Source organism: Orycteropus afer, unplaced genomic scaffold (genome assembly GCF_000298275.1).
Source record: "Orycteropus afer afer isolate SDZICR_OR568_19922 unplaced genomic scaffold, OryAfe1.0 scaffold00005, whole genome shotgun sequence".
In the NCBI taxonomy this organism is placed as follows: domain Eukaryota; kingdom Metazoa; phylum Chordata; class Mammalia; order Tubulidentata; family Orycteropodidae; genus Orycteropus; species Orycteropus afer.
Genome location: NW_006921592.1, coordinates 24,614,177 through 24,621,193, shown reverse-complemented (window position 1 = coordinate 24,621,193; position 7,017 = coordinate 24,614,177). Strand labels below are relative to the sequence as shown.

Genomic DNA, 7,017 nt, shown 5'->3' with positions numbered 1-7,017 from the left:
CTATGCCTGTCTTTTGCTTGGCTGGAAGCTACAGGTGTGGGTTTAATTCCAGACCTGAAGGGCAGCTAGGGACCATAGTCTCAGTGGTTCCACCAGGCTTTATCAGACCAGCAAACCTGGTGCCCCCTTTTTTTCCCCAAATAATTTTGAGTTTTGTTCCACATTCTTCTCCTTCTCTATCCAGGATCTCCTCCATAGATCCCCCTCTGAGTGGCTGACAGTGGTATGGTGTCATAGTCTCATGGTCGTATAGGCTACAGATTGGGGATTGCTTTTTAATGAGAGAATCTTCATCAGGCTGAAGTTTCATACTGGATGAATTCATTTCTGGTTTTATACCATGAATATGAATGATAATGGTAACATTAAGCGAGCATCTCCTAATAATACATGCCACACCCAGTTATAAGTCCTTTACATGCATTAGTCCTCAGAATCTCTCCTTTGAAATGGGAACTGTCATTGTTCCCATGCTACCCACAAAGAAACAGAACCTCATGGAATGTTTTGGTGCAGTTTAAAACATCATGAAAACTTCTAAAGTAGGAAAGAAGAGAAGGATTTTCCAAAGAAATGAAAATGACTAAAAAGAAAGAAATTGGAAGCATTTTGGTTTATCTATCAATGTTTGTCGATCACAAAATTTTATCTCCACGGAAGCCAAAGGATACCGTAAATCTATTTAAGAGTTCATCTCCCAACCCTGCAACTCAAGTCACTCACCCTGACACATGTGAAGTCCCATCAGACCAATGCTGCTTGATTTTGGTGCTACTGACATTTTGGACCAGCCAATTCTTTGATGTGAGGGGTTGTCCTATGCATTGCAAACTGTTCAGCAGAATCCCTGGCCTCTACCCACCAGATGCCAGGAACATCCCCTTTCTCCTACTTTTGACAATCCAAGATGTCTCCAGACACTGCCAAAAACGTCCTCTGTTGATTACATGTTGGGGCAATTTGGAGGAGAAGGGTTTCAGTTTTATTAATAAAACAAGAAAAGAATACCAAAAAAAAAAAAAAAAATTGTCCTCTATTGAGAACACACCAATAATAATGTCTTTTATTTGTGTAGCACCTTACAGTTTAAAAAGCACGTTCCCCAAAAGGACACAATTCAGACTTTTGAGAGAAATGCCTCCTGCATTATAGTGGGGAGAGTTTGAACTCTGAAGTTAGAAAAACCCAGGATTAAATCCTAATTCAGTCCCTCATTGGCTGTGAGCCTTGGTTTCTTCATCTGCAATAATTGGGAAATATTATCTTCATCAAAGAAGATTCTTGAGCAAATTAAAAAAAGCACCACCACCAAACCCATAGCTGTTGAGCCAATTCAACTCCAGACAACCCCATGTGATACAGAGTAGAACTGCTCTCTACAGTATTCTTGGCTGTTATACAGAAACAGATCCTTAGCACTTAGTTCCATGGTGCTGCTGGGTGGGTTCAAACTGCCAACCTTTAGGATAGTGTCTGAGAGCAAACCATGTGAGTCACTCAGAGACCTTTTGAGCAGATACGAGAAAACTGAATGGAAAGAACCTAACAAAGTGCCAGGCGCAGAACAAGCAAGCAGCATGATTTAATAAAAAAGCTGATGAATTTCCTCCAAACCACCTAGCTTGCTATGCTAGAGGGAAAAGGGGTAAGAGCTGGACCTTGGGTTCTGGTCTTGACCTACTCTGTGCTCCTGAGCAAGCCACTAAACTCAATGAGCTAAACTTGGCCCAAGAGAGATTCTAGCACTTGCTGCCCTCCTTGTTACAAACACTGGTTTTATGGACTCAATGAGCTAAGTGCTTTGAGAAGATATAAAAAAAGATGCTCCCAGCTGACCATCATCTAAACCTGTGGCTCTGTTGACCTCGGGGACTCAGTGGCTTCTTAGGAGGGATTAGTTGGCTTCAAGAATCAGTGCATTCGTTTTGTGCAATAGGAGCCCCCTCACAATTGCACTCCTAGGCACTCAGCAGTGATTCTCAATTTGGCAGCAAAGCATGTAAGAAAAAGAAACACACTGAAATGACTAAAGACAATTTCATTCATTTGTGTGCTAGGAGCCAGAGCTCCCATGCTGACCACTTGGGTCATGTAGAAGCCTACACTTCAAAAACATGCTGACCTTGTTTGATGTCTTGATAGCTGAGAATAATCAGGACTTCTAGTGACACATATAAAGGAATACCTTGTTTTAGGTGCCTCACAGATACTGTACTTTTTATATACTAAAGATTTCTGGCAACCCTGCTTTGAGAAAATCTATTGGTGCCATGTTTCCAACAGCATGTGATCACTTCATATCTCTGTATCAAATTTTGGTAATTTTCAGAATATTTCAAACTCTCTTAATGCTAACCACACACTTAAGAGACTACTGTCAGTTTGTCCTACTGTGATTAACAGACTACAGTTTAGCGTAAATGTAACTTTTACATACACTGGGAAACTAAAAAATTTGTGTGGCTTGCTTTATTGTGATATTCACTTGATTGCTGTGGTCTGAAAACGAACCTGCGATATCTCCAAGGTATGCCTGTAAGATGCTTCAAGATGTAACAAAATGAGATTCTAACTGGAATAGACATTGAAAGGAAAACCAAATTTGTCTATCTCTTACTGAGAAGATAATCTGAAAAGATATGTGCAGTAACTTACACATTTTCCAGATATTTTGGAGGAAAATGATGAATTTTTTTTAACCTACAAAATTTTAAGAATTCACCCATTTAGCACTCATTCACAAACATTACACATCCCTGGCACTGTGCTTTCATTCATTCATTCATCCAGCAGATATCTACTGAGCAACTATGTGCCAGCACAAGAGACACAACAGTGAACAAAATAAACAAAAATATCAATTTTCATAGAATTTACAAACTACTAGAAGGAACAGACAAGAAACAAATGCATAAGTAAAATATACTGTATGTCAGATGGTGATAAGTGCTATGGTAAAGATGATAGGCAGTCCTGGTGGCAATGGAGGTGAGAAGGAAGTGTTAGGGGGAGAAGGTTGTCAGGAAGACCTCACTGAAAAGGTGGTATTTCTGTAAAGATTTGAGAAGACCAGGGAGTGAGTCATTTGGGTATCTGGAGGATGAACATTTCATGATAAAGGCAGCAAATGCAAAGGCCCTGTGGCAGCAGGATGGCTGCCATGTTCGATGAAGGCCTATGTGGGTGGTGCAGGGGGAACAAGGGGAAAAGGTAGGGAAAGAGATGGGGCTAGGGAGGCAGAGGGAAGGGAAGATCTTTAGGGTCTTGTAAGCTCCATCATATGGACCTTTCCCTTGAGAGAGTGGGAAGGTATCAGAGGATTTGAGCAGAGCAAGAACCTTGTCTGACTTAAATTTTAACAGAGTCATGCAGGCTGCTGTGTGAGGAACAGACTGTAAAGAGGCAAGGGCAGAAGCAGGAAGAACAATGAGTAGACAAAGATGCATTACAGGTGATCATGGCTGAGGCTAATAGCCTTGTAGAAGAAGTTAGCAGACAGTTCCAACCAAGCAAGAAAAGCAGTTACTGTAAGTCCCTTGGGGTCAAATCAGACACACTGGAGGAGACTAAGTAAGAAGACATTTCCTGGATGGGAAGGAGTTAGTGTCACAAAATGTTCTTGCCACTAATATTATTGGCTACAGAGATTATCTGTGCCTGATAAAAACAAACCTGATGCTGTCAAGTTGATTCCAACTTAGAGAGACCCTATAGAACAGAGTACAACTTGCCCATAAGGTTTCCAAGGCTGTTAAGTCTTGACAGAAGCAGAAGGCCACATCTTTCTTCCATGGAACAACTGGTAGATTCAAACCACCAACATTTAGGTTAGCAGCTGAGTGCTTAGCCACTGTGCCACCAGGGCTCTTTGTGCCTGATACTAGGTGTGAAAAGTCTCTCTCACTATGAAAGCAGAAAAGTATCATGTTGCCTTATAGCACTCCTTGGCACTGGTGGAAAGCGATGTGTGTGTGTGTGTATGTGTGTGTGTTCACGCATGACCACACACACAAGCACAGGAGACAAAGGGGTAGAAATCAAAAACTCCGGACAAAGAACAGCACGTGCCAACTCGCCGAGGGTTGAGAAAGAGGCTTCCCAGAATCTGCAAATAGTTCCATCCAGTGTAAATGAGGGATATGGGGTGGAGTGAAGGCTATGGCTGGGCAGGTGTCAGGGCTGGTTACAGAGGCCACATCCTAAAGGCAAAGGAGCCCCTGAATGATTTAAAGCTGGAGCGCATTGTTAGGTTGGTATTTCTGGAAAGATAAAAGTGGTGGCGAATGGAACTGTCCAGGAGGGGCATGAGATGACAAAACTTGGTTTGGAGGTGACTTCACCATGGAGACACAGTAAGGTCTTAAACAAGGTGGAGCAGGGTGGACAGAGCATTGCATCTTCAAGAATTCAGGGGGCAAATTTGACAGGATTTGGTATAATGCTCTGTTGTGAGTGGTAATTGAATCAATTGTGACTCTCATGGGACCCCATGAGTGCAGAGCAGAATGGCTCCATAGGGATTTTAAGGCTTTGACCTTTTGGAAGCAGAGCACCAAGTCTTCTTTCCAAGGTGTCTCTGGGTAGGTTTATACCTCCAACCTTCTAGCTAGTAGTCAAGCCCTTAACAGTTTGTGCCAATCAGTGACTCTTAAGGAGGATTCCCATGCTTTTAGACAGGGAGACAGACATGCTGAAGTTCTTTACAAAGGTTAAGCATGGAGGAGGAACAACAGCCTGGGAGGAAGAGCACACTTGGACTACAGAGGGCTTCTCAGTGTGGGTGTCCATGAGGCTGCTGGGGCTCCGAGTGTGGGGCTCAGACAAGTTGGACTGGAGACATGGATGTGGGCCTCAAGTTCAGGGACAGTTGCTGAGAGGTCTCAGGGAGACTGAAAGGGAGAACTGGCCAGGACTGACCAATAGGAACCTCCCATACAATGGTGGGGACAAGATGTGGGTCACCAAAGGGAGCTTGGACAGAGAGCAGGAGAAATTAGGCTTTTTCTGTCCAAAGCAAGAGAGCCAGTAACACCAAATCCTGGAGCGATAACTAGTGAAATAAGAATTAAAAGAGCTACTAGTAGGTGAACGGATAGACAAAGCATGGTACATCCACGCAATGGAGTACTGTTGTTAGGCACCGATAAACTGGCCCTAAGACCCTCAGTGCAACAGAATGAGACACTGCGGGGTCCCGTGCCATCCGATGCTTGAGCCATCGCTGCAGCCACTGCGTAGATGCCTCTCACTGAGGGTCTTCCCTCTGTCTTTGCTGACCCTCCACTTTACTAAGCACGCTATCCTCTAGGAACTGGTGCCTTCTGACAACATGACCAGCAAAGTTGGGGCATTCCAGCTGCACTTCTTCCAGGACAAATTGGTTTCTTCTTCTAGCACTCTATGGTGTTTCCAATATTCTTCACCAACACCACAATGCAAATGCATCAAGTCTTCTTCAGTCTTCCTTATCCATTGTCCAGCTTTCACATGCAAATGAGGCTACTGAAAATACCATGGCTTGGGTCAAACCAAACCAAACTCACTGCCATCAAGTCAGATTCAACTCATAGCTACCCCTCCTTGGGTTTCCGATGTAGTATCACTATGGAAGTAGATTGCCCAATCTTCCTACCAAAGAGTGCCTTAGGCACTACCACTTTGATCTTCAAAGTGACATCTTTATTGCTTAACACTTTAAAGAGGTCTTTTGGAGCAGATATGCCCAGTGCAATACAATGTCTTATTTCTTGACTGCTGCTTCCATGGGTGTTGATTGGGGATTGAAGTAAAATGAAATCCCTGACAGCAACACACAAGTAACCACAGTATGACAAACTGATGGACGAGTGGTAGGATGGAATATTAGCAATAAAAATAAATAAGCTCTTAAGCCATTAAAAGATATGAAGGAACATTAAATGCATATTGCTAAGTGGGAGAGGTTAGTTTAAAAAGGCTACATACTTTAAGATTACATTGACATGACATTTTAGAAAAGCCAAAACTATATAGACAGTGAAAAAAGATCAGTGGTTGCCAGGGAAGTGGGTTGGAAGAGGGAGAAGAGGTGGAGCACAGGGCATTTTTAGGGCACTGGAACTGTACTGGAACTGTTCTGTATGGTACCGTAATAGTGCACATATGCATTATGCCTTTGTCCGAAACCACAGGATTATACTACACAAAGAGTGAACCTTAAAGTAAACTATGGGCTTTAGTTAATAAACAACAACAGCAAAAGCTTATTGCTGTTGAGTCTGTTTCAATTCATAGCGACCCCATGTGTTGTTGAAAGAACTGGCTGTCATTTTTATGGAAAAAAGATTGCCAGGCCTTTCTTCCATGGCACCACTGGGTCAGTCTGAACTGCCAACCTTCAGTAAGCGGATGAGCACAAATTGTTTGTGCCACCCAGGGATCTCTTAGTTGATAAATGTTGTATTATCAATTATAAAAAGCTCTGGTGGCATAGTGGATAAAGCATCTGACTGCTAACCATAAGGTTGTCAGTTCAAACCCACCAGCTGCCCCATGGCAGGAAGAAGAGGCAATCTACTTCCCTAAAGGTTTACGGCCTTGGAAATCCAATGGAGGTCTCTGAGTCAGAATTGACTCAATGGCAGTGGGTTTGGGTTTTTTTTTTTTTTTTTTTTTATTTTTTTTTGGTTTTATCATCAGTTGTAACAAATATATCATAGGAATGCAAGATATTAATAACAGGGGAAACTGGGGAAATGAGAAGGCATACAAGAACTCTGTATTTTCTTCACAGTTTTTCTGTTAGCCTAAAACTGCTCTTAAAAAATGAACTCTACTGGTACTTGTGTGAGAAGACTATAAAGAAACACAGGGGAGTGATTACTTTAAAAAGTCATTGTGGTGGCTGTATCTCCAGGGAGGAGAGAGTTGCAGTGGAGACAGGGGACTGCGGGCATCTGGGGTGGCTGCAAAAGTTCTATTTCTTGCCCTGAGTGGGGTCTTTATCTTAGAATAATTCATTAAGCTTTACATTTATTT

General features: G+C 42.6%; 1 protein-coding gene across 1 annotated transcript in view; it reads right to left on the bottom strand.

Moving 5' to 3' along the window:
- The window catches only part of DAPK1 (death associated protein kinase 1), a 100,320-nt gene that overhangs the window by 62,557 nt on the left and 30,746 nt on the right, over positions 1-7,017 (bottom strand). The gene's annotated exons all lie outside the window — the stretch shown is intronic.